This window comes from Phascolarctos cinereus, unplaced genomic scaffold (genome assembly GCF_003287225.1).
Source record: "Phascolarctos cinereus isolate Bilbo 61053 unplaced genomic scaffold, phaCin_HiC Scaffold_3;HRSCAF=262, whole genome shotgun sequence".
Classification (NCBI taxonomy): Eukaryota; Metazoa; Chordata; class Mammalia; order Diprotodontia; family Phascolarctidae; genus Phascolarctos; species Phascolarctos cinereus.
In genome coordinates, this window is record NW_027555736.1 from 246579187 (window position 1) to 246593408 (window position 14222).

Consider the following 14222-nt stretch of genomic DNA (forward strand, 5'->3'; position numbering starts at 1 on the left):
ACCCTTTTCCCCCATAATCTTTATGACATATTTATTTGGATAGAAATGTAAGTAGGTAAGTATCAAAAACTTGATTTCAAGACAGTGGAAGAGGAAGTAACTGACCAATAGTTGCTATAACATTCATACTGTTTAGTACAGTCATACTGTGCTTGAGGTGTATCCATTTCTGCTTTTTGGTCTACTTATCTATAGACTCAAGGAGACTTCAGCGAAGGGCCAAAGATTTAGAAACTTCATGAAAGTGTGAAGAAAGTAAGGCAGAGATTGTAAATCCAAAGTATTTGATTAGGTGGGGATCTAGATTAGATGGTTGATTATGAAGATGGGGAGGTGTGGAGGGTGGTAGGGCAGTGTGTAGCATTATGCAGACTGATTTTCAGTGGATGCAGCTACTTTGAGGCACATCTTAGTTCCAGGGGATAGAGCTAATGATACATAGCAACCAATTAATTTCTGTTACATATCAGTTAGTTAATTAAAAATATTTTTAGATCCCAAAACTTGTTATAGAAACAAGACAAACTCAAGAAATGTGCTCTTGTAAACAGAACTGATATTTAGCTAACCAACCATATCATTTGCAACCTTTAACTTTAATAGGACCAGTAGTTTTGTGTTCATTAAATACAGATTGATTTCTACCCATATTTGTTGAGATTTCATATAGGTTATTATGTACTAATGGGACAGCCATTAAAATCTGTGCAAATATTCCTTTAATAGATGACTGATACCATCAAGAAAATAAAATTACTAAATACTAATACAATATAGAGCAAAGAAAATGAAGTTGGGAGATGTTTGGAGGCAGCTCAAGCAGCACCTTCCATAATTAAATCACAGGAAAAGGACAGCAAGTGTCCATAACAGATTGCATTTTTAAGGGCCCATGGGAATGATTTTAATAAAGCCTGGGCAGTGAAGGAGGACAATAAGACAGGTGATATCTGAGAAAGGGCAGTGGATGAGCTAAGAGTTATGAACAAAATTTGTCAACTCCATCTGTCCCTCCTTGAGAGAGCACCAAGAGAGTGAGGTAAAATCAATTTCGTTATGTGTCTTAGCTTTATTGTATTCCAAGGCTATAATGTGTGCTGCTATTCCTTGCCAACCAGGGCACAAATACACATTGTTGATCTAGCCCTAGAAAGACTAGGTTAGAGCATGTGGCTTTCAGATCTGCCATATCCTGATGATGACATACCAGGAGATTCATCTTTGGATGAATGGCACCTGTAACTGATGGCCCTTGTGAAAATGCAGCATCCTGCCCTAGGAAGATTTAGAAGTACCGAAGGGGATGCTTTCTGCCAAAAAGGCAATGCGGTATAGTGGAAAGAATGCTAGATTTGGACTCAGAAGACCTAGATTTAAATCCTGACTCTGTCTCTGGTTACTTGTGTGACCGTAGGCCAGTCACTTAACTTCCCTATGCCTTAGTTTCTTTACCTGTAAAATACATGCATTGAACCAGATAGCTTCTAAAGTTCGTTAGGACTCTACGTCTATGATCCTGTGGGGCCAAGGGGAGATGACTTCTCAGATGGGGAAATATCACAAATCTAGAAGAACCTTTTTGCTACTTGCGTGTTCATATGTAGGTTATCTTTTTGTAGTAGGAACTACAAATCTTTCTTCTGATAAGGGGGCACATGTGAAGGAGTTAGTACCATCTGTGTTTTGAAAAGATACCTTGGGTAATTTGAATAATCCTGAGCAGCTATCCTGGAGAACATGGGAATAGAGGGAAAATATGGAAGAGCTTTAGAATGTTCCCCCTAAGCCTCAAACTTAGTGAAAAGTACTGACGAAAGCAAGAGATCCATCAGCCAGGTGTCAGGAGAGAAAGAAGGAAAATAACAATGAGTCACAGCAAACCTCCATAAGTGGTCATTAACCCCAAGAAATCTGTTGTATAGAAGAGACCTGAGGATGCATGCCTACATGGATTGTAAAGAAAGGCTTAAAAACATCATCCATAAACAGATCTCGAATTCTCTACATATGGGCCAGTTGTTGGACAGCTCCTTCCTTTAGTGAGTAAGGAGCATCATCTTGCTGAAAACAGCAGAACTATGGAAGCTGGCAACAGAGCAAACACTACCTGCTGGGAGCTAAGGGGAGATTCATGAAAAAGAGCTACGATGAAGAGCACTGATATGAAAAAGCTACCCTTGACTTTCACTTGCTGAGATCCTGCTCAGACCAGAACTATAAATAACAATTCCCTAGGAGAGAGGTTATTCATTGGTAGGTATCATTATTTTTCTTTATCTGTTCCCATTAATTAAAACAGCTATCTAGGCTCATCTTTTAAGCCTTGTGAGTCTAAATGCTTGTAAAGGGGAATATTCTTGAGGGGATATGGATACTGAAGATATTTGGAAGAGAACTGGGGATGGACAATGAACCAGAGAAATTGGGGTCCCTAAAGTGTGCCTGTGACCTTCATGTTAGGAGGCAGGCTGTGATACAAGGACATTCTCCTATATCATAGAAGGAGTGTCATGCTAACCTATATATATATATATATATATATATTTTCTTTATCTGATAATTCACATTTATCTTATTCTTTGGGCCAAATATAGTCTTCTTTTGACCATCAGAGAGTTAAGAGACAAGTTGAATACCTTGGTCCAAATTCTTATCATCTTATATCGGGTCACACAGTCCATTTTTGCATTTCTTCCCACTTCCTTTGACTCAGTTCCAGAGGCTCTGGAGAAAAATAAATTTTTATCAGGCAAGAAAATTTGAGTCTTCAACTGTGAAATTGCTACCAAAACACCTTCAGTGACTGGCCATAGGTAGTATTTAATTTACTTTTAATATTATGGTTTTTTTAGCGTGTCAAAAAAGCTGAAGCCTGACCAAAGATGATTCTACACTGGTGCCTGTTTAGAAAGTATTTTGTACAATTACCTTGAATAGGCATAACATTCATCTCCTCTACTTGACTTTGAACAATTTGTCTTAAATTAATGCAATTTATATCCTGCTTTACAATTGTTCTTGTGTTTCATGCATATATACTTTCTGATGTTTTTCCCTCCTTCAACTTCTATCTGGTTCTGGTCTCTCTTCATTCTCCTCCTACCTGATTAATGGAACTTGTGCTAGTATCAATTGTTTACTCGTTATCTATGTCCTCCCACAACTAAAAATGAGTATCACCAAGGCTGTGCCCTAGGCCTTTTTCTCTCTTTCTCCTGTGGTAATCTCATTTACTTTCAAGGTTTTAATTATCAGCTCCACAACAATGACTCCCAAATTTATATGTCTATTAATGGTTTCCATTCTGTATTCCAAGTACACATTTCCAAATGCATACTGTTTGTCCAGTGTGTCCAAAAATGAGTTCATCATATTCCCCCTAAATCTGCCTCTCCTCCCAAGGTACTTACTTTTATTGATGATGCCATCTCTCCACAGTGTAATGAGTTTATTCAGAGTAACTATTCCAAACCTCCTCTTGTCCTTCAGTTTTGGCTAGAGTGTATCCAATAGAACATGCCTAGAGCTGTGCTCCTTCCATTGCTACCTGTGCTATCCTTGGAGCTGGGTTTCTTCTGGTGGTACATTTGTCCTACCCTTTCCTGGTGAGCCTTTTGATAAAAGAAATGCATAATCAGAGGTTTCTTGTTGAGTTCCATATGCTTCCTCCTCATTACCATGGTGGGGAGAGGTAAATGCATGAAAACTGGCTCATTGAGGTCTTTAAGTTAGGAAGAACCATTCACTCCATAGCCTTTAAGTGGAATGACTATACCCTCTGAAGTTCTTTCTTCTTCCTTTCTCTACATTATATGAGTCAAGTAATTCTCTGGGACTTATCATAAGGTGTGGGGAGGGGCACCCTCCTCTCCAGACCACTTCCCACTCCCAGCAGAAATGGTGACTACTCATGTGGGTGATAGAGCAAGTATTATTCCTGGGGAGTCCAAGTCAGGATGTAAAGATGTTGGATGCCTCTTCTGCTTTTTATACTTTGCCTGAACCTAAGTGTCTAAACAGCGATCCTGAGACTCATGTTCCTGGTCTTGGAGACAACCTTGTAAGATCAAGAAGTATGTATGTTTGTGTGTATGTGTGAATGTGCGTGCGTGTGTGTGTGTGTGTGTGTGTGTGTGTGTGTGTATGGGGGAGGAGTTGCCTAAAGATATCAATGTGACCATTGTAAGTCAGGCTTCACCTTTTTTAATATTTGGAAAAGAACTGTAATATTAAAAGAAAATCAAAGTATGACCAACTTACTTTTTAAAAGGTATAGACATACTGTACCTAGATTTTAGTGAGGGCTCTATAGTATTCTTAGGGAAAAGACAGAGAGATGTGGACCAACAACTAGTTGAATGGCCCATGCTGTCATCATTTGATGTATACTTGTAGAGAGGTCTCCAGTAACATACCTCAGAAATTTGCGCTTGAGTTAATGCTATTAAAGACTGTCATTAGTGACTTGGATAAAGGCATAACTGGTATGTGATCTGCAGTTGCCACAAAGCTATGATGGATAGCTAATACAGTCAGTGATGGAGTCAAGTTCCTACACCATCTTGATAAGCTAGAGCACTGGGACAAATCTAATAATACAAAATTTAGTAGAGTTCAAGCTTACCTTGGGTTCAAAAAATCAACATCATAGATATAAGATGAAGGAGACATGGATAGACAGCAGTTCGCTTGAAAAAGTTTTGGGATTTTTAATGGACCACAGGCTTCAAACAAATAATTAATGTGATAGAGTAGCTAAGAAAGATAATTTTATCTGTTGTGTTAAGATGGGAATTACTTTCAGGAAAAAGTAGTTGATAGTGCTACTGGACTGCCCTGGCCAAACTGTGTCAGAAGTATTGTGTTCGATTCTTGGTACCAAAGTTTAGGGAAGACACTGATAAGTTGGAAACCATTCAGAGTGGTGCAAGCAGTATGGCAAAGGGCATGAAGACTGTTTGAAGGAACAAGAGATATTTAGGCTGTAGGAGAGAAAAAGGAGAGGGGTCATAGCAATATTATTCAATAGTCAGTAACTGAGTCAAGAAGCTTACTATATGCCAAGCACTATGCTAAGTGTTGGGGATACAAACACAACAACATGATATGTGTAAGGAAGTGAATCAAAAGAAAAGATATTATATTTACAATTTGGAACTTGCCCAAAAGCATTTGTGTGAGTCAACAGCTTTCAAAATACACAGTTTAGAAAGGAGAGATGGAAATCTTGCTAGATGGGGCAAGCAGACATAGGATAGTGGACATCTGGCAAAGGGCGAATGGTTGATGGTTTAGAGTTGCACCAACTGTGATTGGGTTAGGAGTGAGTCACTGATGGTTGCAACTAGAGAACAGGTGGAGAAAAAAGTGAGAGAGAGAAAGAGGGAGAGAGAGGGAGGGAGGGAGAAAAAGAGAGAGAGAGGGAGAGAGAGAGAGAGAGAGAGAGAGAGAGAGAGAGAGAGAGAGAGAGAGAGAGAGAGAGAGAGAGAGAGAGAGAGAGAGAGAGAGAGAGAGAGAGAGAGAGAGAGAGAGAGAGAGAGAAAGAAGAGAGAGAGAGAAAGAGAGAGAGATCCATAGACTATGCAAGGAGAGAGAGAGAGATGGAGTACATTAAGTTTGCAAAGTTTGAAAGTGGAATATTCAGGCTTAATGTTAAAAAGACTTTGTATCCAAAAAAAAGCTGTCCAAACATAGGATGGGTTGCCTTGAAGAGGGCAGGTTCCCCGCCCCCCATCAATCTTGGAGGTCTTCAAGCAAAGGTTGGATGACCATTTGTTGAGCAGGTAGTGGTGGAGATTCTTTTGGCTTATGGAGTGGATTAGATGGGTAGGATTAGATGGATCAGAGGGTTTGGTTAATGAGTTGGTCAAGGTCCATTCTAAATCTCAAATACTGTGTTCCCTAGGAGATGTTCCCTACAGGAAGGTGGGAGGCAGCGATTTGGGACTGAGTGCCTGGAGAGGGTCATACCTGATTTAATTCCATAGTATTGTTTATTACTCTGTTTTATTAAATGTCTGATTTAAATCTGTTGTCATCACACTTGACTCAATAAAAGAAAGCACAGTGGAGTACTTGAGCAGTGTGTTTAATAGGTACCTACCCCAACAGTCCCAGGGACGTGGAGGAGGCATATCTCAGAAGAGACCACCCTGAGAAGAAGCCTAGGGAGCTACACATTTTTTATTAGGCCTCTTAAAGTATGACTGCTATGTTTTTTCAATATGTTGGTTAGTTTTACTGAACTTTTTTTTTCTTCTTCCACTTTTTTTCCCTTTGCTTTAATGAAAGGCTATCTGAGAGGGAGTGGGAGAAGGTATTCAGTAGGAAATGTACTTGACAGATACAAAAGATATAAATTCTTTTAAGCATGACTACTGTGATTTATTTCATAGTGTCACTGTGGTTTCAATGACTTCAAGAATTTATGAGGACTTGCTTCCTATAATTTTATAAATGTAAATGCAATTCTTTCTGAGAAAATTGAGTGGCACTGGGCTTGGAATCAAGAAGACCTAAGCTCAAATCCCACATTAGGCACTTAATAGCTGTGTGACCTGGGTAAGTCACTTAACCTCTTTCTGCATTGGCTTCCTCGACTGTAAAATGGGGATAATAATATTACTAGTCTCATACTGTTTTTGTGAGAATAAAATGAGAGAATATCTGTGAAGCACTTAGCATAGTGCCTGGCACATAATAGGTTCTTAAATGCATATTCTCTTCTCTTTCCCTCCTCTTGTGCCAGGCATTAAGGAAAATACAATGAAATAAAAACAAAAGACACAATCCTTGTTTTCAAAGAGCTTACCATTACCTTGGGATGGCATGACATATACCTAGTCTTAGGCCCTGACTTATAAAGGATTTATAGCTAAAACAGTGACTTGAAGTCTATATAAACAATAGGTGTTTCCACCCAGCTACCTAGTACTTGTGATTTCCTCCTCAGGAGCTGCTGCTAAAAAGCTGGTACATGTAGAAAAGTTCTGAATTCAGATTTAAAGAGAGGGAAGAAGCTGTGAAAAGCAGAAATAACTCAGAGGAGCTGACCCTGGGGGTAGACTCTCAGGCATAGAGAGTGGGTCAAAACTATCTTTTTTTCTGCTGTATGATTTTTTTAACCTACTTTATTATACTACCCAAAACTCTACCAATTAGAGATTTGTTAAGGTTAACAAGTATCTTCTTAAAAACGCAAACATCTGGCAGCTTAGTGTGAATTACTTAAAACAAATGCTTTCCTCCTTTACTGAAAAAATGATGGCAGTTTATTTTTGAAGAGGATATAGATAATTTAAGAGTATAGAACACTTTGAATGGAGTTACCAAGGGAGTGACTTAAAGCTGCAAGCAAAGATACTTGGAGAAGTGTGTAGAAAGGGAGGTAGGAGGATGCCAAAGATAAACTTCACCTATTTAAAAACTGTGGCTAGGGTTGGCCTTGAGCTTAAGAAAGGGAAAGAAAAAAAATATTTTTTTCTCCTCTCTCCCCTCTTCTCTCATGTACTGCATGGTTCCCTGATTATTCCTATTCTCTCTTTAATTTTCTAGTCTCTCTATCTACTCCTTCTGGTTCCCTATCAACATATCCATATCCCTCCTACCTTTAAAAACTCCTCACTTGATACAACTACCTCTGCTAGCTACCATCTTATTTCTCCTTCTCTTTTTGGCTAAACTGCTTGAGAAAGCTGTTTATACTAGGTGCCGTCAACTCCTCTCTTCTCACCTTAACCCCCTGATTTTGCCTTCTGATCTCATCATTCAAATGAAATAGCTCTCTCCAAAGTTACCAATGATCTCTTAATTGCCAAACTAATGGTCTTTAATCAATCCTCATACTTTTGACCTCTTTGCAACACTTAACACTGGATCATTCTCTTTTCGCTGAGTATTTAGGACACTGCCACCTCTGGTTCTACTTTGAACTATGAGCTATTGGTTCCTAAGTCTCCTGTGATAACACTTCATCAATACCATGACCACTGTGGGTGTCATTCAGGGCTCTGTCCTGGGCCATCTTCTTTTCTCCTTTTCTGTATGACTTGGTGATGTTGTCAGATCCCATGAGTTAAATTGTTATCTCTATGCAGATGATTCCCAGATCCATTTATCCAGTCCTCCTATCTCTCATGAGTTCTAGTTCTATATTACCATTGCCCTTTGCACACCTCAAATTGAATGCCCAATAGATATCTCAAACTCAACATATTCAAAACAGGCCTCATTATCTCCTCCCCCCATTCTCAAATTTCCTATCATTATTGAGGGCACAAACACCCCCCTCACTCCCCATCACACACAAGCTTCATGTCATCCTTGACTCCTCAATCACACTTACCCCATCTATCTAAACTATTAAAATCTTATAATTTCTGCCTTTATACTATGTCTCATATATATATCCCTTTCATGCTACCACCATCCTTGTACAAGTTTTCATTACTTCTTGCGTAGACGATTGCAGTAACCTTCTAACTGGTTTTCTCACCATATCTCTCTCTCTCTCTGCCCTAATCCATTCTCCATTCAGCTGCTAAAATAAATTTCTTAAAGCATACCACCTCCCTACTAAATAAACACTGATGATTTCCTATTACCTTCAGAGTCAATATAAAGTCCTTTTTTCACATTTAAATTTCTTCATAACCCAGTTCCTTCCTATCTTTCCAATTTTCTTACACTTTTCTCAATTCAATGCACTCTATACTACAATTACATTGGCCTATTTGAGTAGTTACAATACGTCTCTGGGCTTTTTCACTGGTTGTCCCTGCCCTCCTCCCTATTCCTGGAACAAAGGAATTCACGAGCTGTGTCTTGGAGACAAACATCCTGGAATTAGCAAGTTCATTTGAAGAGTAGAGGTTTGAAAGGTAGATTTGTACCTTGAATGCCAGGCTAAGAAGTTGGGCTTGATTTCATTGAGAATGGGAAGCTAGCTATTGAAGGTTTATGAACTGGGTAATGGCAATGAAAATGGTAGTATAAGAAAATGAATCTGGCAGTAGTAGGAAGTATGTCACCAGAATGGATAGAGGAAGGGAGGATCGTTGAGATAGTACTGCAGTGGTCTATGCATAAGGTAATGCAAAATCAATTCAACAAATATATATTGAGTACCTACTATGTGTAAGGAACTATGCTTCAAAGATAAAAGGGAGCAGTTCCTGCCCTCAGAGAGCTTAAATTCTACTGGGAGTGATAAAGCTAGTACAAGGAAAGTAAATATGAAGTGTGAACAGATCTGCCATAACACAGGTTTCAAAAACGTGAATTTATTCCAAAGCAATTGGTATTTTAGGGGACTTTTTTTTAGTATAATGCAAGATTTCTTCCTCAAGAAACAGTGAGAAAACTCAGAAAACTGTCTCGCTTCACAATAACTTCCAAGCTGCAGCCCTAGTTCCAAAGTCCAAACTTAAGTTCTTTGTTAAACTAAAGTGCCATATTTATTGTATACCTTCTGGTGCAGTAGCCGCTGTGGGCAGATGAGAACCAAATAGTCCCACCCCCATCTCATGTTCACCTCCATCTCACTTTTACCCCACCTCAACTTCATCTTCACCCCACTCTCACCCTCAGCCCCTTCTACTGTGGCCAAAGGCTTGGAGTTGGGGTCTGCCCAAATTGCTCATGTTAGCCCAATGTGCAGGCAAAGCAGCAAAGACTTGGCCACTATTTACTGTAGTATTTCTGTATTTCTTAACCATTTAACGTGTATAAAGCTATGCTACCATTTTTCATTCAGTTCCTATCTTTTAAAAAAAATGTGTGCTACTAATGAAGTTTTTAAGCACTGTACTCCTAACCCAACCTTTCCCATGAGCTACATGGTTTTTATTGCACAATTTTGCAAATCACCGTGCTTTTTGGGATCTAACATGTTTAGATACGCCAGAATTGCCTATATAGAGAAATGAATTTTGAGATGGAGAGAACTCCAAAGAGAATGGAAGAATCAGAAAAGCCTTGGATGTGGCATCTGAGCCATGCTTTGAAAGAAGCTAGGAATTCTTAAGAGGGAAGGGGGAGGAGGGAAGGAAGAAAATTTAGGTTAAGGTGAGGGAAATGGGAGATGAACAAATTACTGGTTAGAATGGACTGACTGAATCATACAATGTTAACAGCTAGAAGGAACTTTCAGAGATTTCCTTTCAAAATGTCAGCCCTAACACTGTTCTGAAGGAATTTCTCACGCGAGAGTCATTGAAGGTCTAATAGGTTCCAGGGAAGTATCCATATACATCTGAACCATGGTTTCTTAACTTTTTGTGTGTGTCATGGAATGCTCTGGCAATCTGGGGAAATTTATGGACTCCTCAGAATAATGCTTTTAAACGTGTAAAATGTAATACAAAGGAAACTTTATTGAAATGAAGATGTAATTTTCCTCCTGTCCAAATTTGTGGACTATCTACCATCTACCCACTGGCATTTTGGAGGTTCAAGGACCATAGTTTAAGAATCCCTCTTATCTAAAGCAGGATCTAAACCAGAGGTGTCAGACTAGAGGATGAAAACACTTTAGAGAAGGACTGAATAAGATTGAAATGTAATTGGAATTTGTTTGACAAAATAAACAAAAGTACACAATGAGAATACTGTTAATTTGTGGTTTTCTAAGTCAGTAGAAATTTGGCAGGTATCTGTTTCTATTTTTTCACATTATGGATTGAAACCATGGAAACCTTTTTCAAAAAACATTCTCTTAATCTTAAAGCTATCATTTCCTAGTATTACCATACAGGCAGCATGGTAGAGTATAGACAAATCCTTATATTTGGAATCTAGTATCTTAGTTTGAGTCTTGGCTCTGTCACTTAATGCGTGACCTTGAGAAAGTCACTGTCCCTCTCTAGGCCTCATTTTTTTTTTTTATCATTGTTCAGTTGTTTTAGTTGTATCTCTCTACTCCTGACCCTACTTGGGATATTCTTGGTGAAGATACTGAAGTAGTTTGCCATTTCCTTCTTCACCTTATTTTATAATGAGGAAACTGAGGCAAACAGGATTAACTGACTTGCCCAGAGTCACACAGCTAGTAAGTGTCTGAGGCCAGATTTGAACTCATGAAAAGGAGTATTCCTGACTCCAGGACTGGCACTGTATCCATTGTGCCACCCACCTGCCTAGGCCTCATTTTTTTCCTCCCTAAAATGAGGGTGGTTGGATTAGATGAACTTTATGATGCCTTAAAGTTTTAGATACTAGGAACACTCTACAACCAGGTCTTCATTATCCTGAAACCAAGTCTATTTTGGTTTGACTGGATTTCTTCTTCAGCGATTTTTAAGCCTCTCAGTCATTTGCAGAACACGAGAGTTTGACAGCATCTCCCTGCCTGGTTTTGATGTTAATTACATCTTTTTTTCTTAATGACCTTACAATTCCCAGGGGCAGTGTTTGCCATGTTCTGCTAGGTGATCAGAGGAGCATGCTGGCAGCCTGTGAGATCCTGTCAGCCGCTGTCTGCCTGAGCGGTCTATGGGAGTCTAATGTCTTAGCTATACAAAACCAAGTCGCTACAAGAAAAAAAGCCCACGCTCATTGAACATCTGTTAGTGTTTTTTACTAAAATCTCCTGGGGAGTCAAAAGGAAGCCATTTTTATCAGTGACATCAATGCATATTTTCTTGAAAATTCAATTCAGTAAGTGTTTATTAGGTACATAAGAAGAGCACGAGGTCAGGCTGGTCACGAAGCTGTAAGGTCCAATGCCAGTAGAGTCACGTTCTCAAAGAAAACCCTCTGGGGTTCAGTAACTCTCCAGGGCCTTTGTATCTTTTGGGCCAATCCCCACTTCTTCAGACAAAGGCTTGTCTAATGAAAAGCCAAAAAACAAAAAGAAAACCCCAAAACAAACAAACAAAAAGCCCAGACTTTGCAATTCAGAAATCGTCTACTGCGTATATAGGTGAAGAAATCTGACCTGCACGAATTACTCAGGGTTGACTCAGTACCTTTGGAGATGGTTCTGCTATAGTCTAGAGGTCCTGAGAACCCCAAAATTCAATGCCAAAAGGTACGGGTCTGCCTCAAAAAAGTTCCACTCAAAGCTTCTTTCAGTGGCCAACAGAAGGGAGTGGGATTTTAAGAATCTGCACATTAGGTAGATAAGACAGACCTTTTTTTTTTTTAATAGTGAAACAGATTGTGGGAAGATTTGGATGGGATCGAGGAATGGCTAATAGCCTGAGGTGACTCGGAAATAACCAAGAAACAGTCTAGCTGAGATCAAGGGTGGAAAATAGCCTGGGGTAGTGCAGAGGTAACAGATAATGAAGGGCTGGGCTGGGTCAGAGGTAATAGAGAATTGAAGGTTGGGGCTGGGTCAGAGCTATAGTGTAGGGACAGTTGAAAGGATTATTGAGTATTTAGGTGGGGATGTGTGGGAAGGTTTAGGAGCTGGGTTGCATTTTTGGGGCCCAGTCCCATACCCTGTCAGTTCCTGGTATTGGATGAAATTTCATTTTAATAGGCTGTCCCTAAAAAGAAGAAACTCTTAGGTTAATAACTCATTGAGTAAAGTAAAATGGGGAGTGTGGGGTATTAGAACAAACTTTGGATACTTCAAAGTACTCCACTGAAGTGCTTTTGAGGCTAGGGTCAGTCTTTTGTAGCATCTAAGCCTTAGTCTACAGGGTGCTCTATCAAGCAAGGCATTTTCCCTCCAAAGAAAATTTAAATGCTTTACAGAACCTTATTGATGAATAGAGCTCCCTTTGGTATCTGAAACAGAAATTTTTGAAGGATTAGAGGTCTTAACCTGAGATTTCATGCAGGGGTGGGGATGGGATAAGTAGGTCAGAACTCAGAGCATAATAAATCCCTCCATTGACATAGATCAATAATTCTTTGTTAACCTATAGGATTAGAAAGTTGCCTGGGGGCATTGAGAAGTAAATGGCTTGATCATAATCATGTCTATTGAATGTATCAGAAGTAAAACTGGAACCCAGGGCTTCCTGATTCCAAGGCCATCTTTCTCACTGTTAAATCACACTATCTCTTATAACACTGGTGTGCCTAAGATAATAGGAAAGAGCTCAGAAGCATCTATCAGCTATATCACTGTAACTGACCTTGTGATACAGTCATCACCACCCAAACGTGTCTTTCTGGGCACAAGACCTCAGATGAATTACAGTACAGCCAGGTATACAGGAATTCATCAGAAATACATGTGTGGCACTTCAGGGTGCTGCAAAATCTGTCTCAAGTTCAAGTTATTTGGTGTGCTTGCATTCACTCATAATAGCTCGTTGTTGTTGCTTACTTGTTTCAGTTGTGTTTGACTCTTCATGACCCATCTGGGGTTTTCTTGGCAAAGATATTACAGTGGTTTGCCATTTCTTTCCCCAGTTCATTTTACAGATGAAGAAACTGAGGCAAGCAGAGTTAAGTGACTAGTAAGTGTCTTGAGGCCAGTTTAAAACTCAGGAAGATGAAGTCACCATCTAGGCATGCCACCTACCTGCCCTTTCCCCACCTACAAGCTATTTCATGAACCTTCAATTCTGTTACCTGTCACCCAGCCCAGCCCTTCATTGTTTGTTACCTCTGGATCACCCCAGGCTATTTCCCACCCTTAATCCTACCATTGTCCTTCTGTTTTTATGTGACATTTGTTTCTGAATATCCCCTTCTTTTCTACCCACCTATCAAGCTTTCCCTTGTAAGGAAGATTAAAAAGGAGAAAAATCTACAAAACTAACCAAAGCAATGTGTTTGTTTTTGCTATTAAGCCAGAGGACACAATTAGTTCAAAGTGAAGGCATTTAATGAAATAGTATGGCAAAAAAAAAAGTAGCAATAAAACACTTTTCCCATAAACCCACTTTTCCTCAAATACACACATTATCAGTAAGAAGAATGAACAATGTGGAGAATATGTGTCTGGGTGACATACACAAGATGCACACATAAAGAACATATGTGCCTCAAATACATGTCAAGAGACACTGAGGTTACACATGTACAAGGACACATACAATGATCACATACAAACAAAACTGATGCATGCAAGGGCAACTTAAGCCTTTGGCTAACCAGTAGGTTCTTTCCTGATGGTCTTGCATGCAGAAATCTGTTGGATATGTTGCTTCTATTGGCATAGCAGGCATGTGAGCATGGCCAGGAGTCTCTGTCAGACATTGGAACACACAGCTGCCTCAGCTAACTAGAGCTTTTAGACTTAAATCTGCTTTTGAACCTCT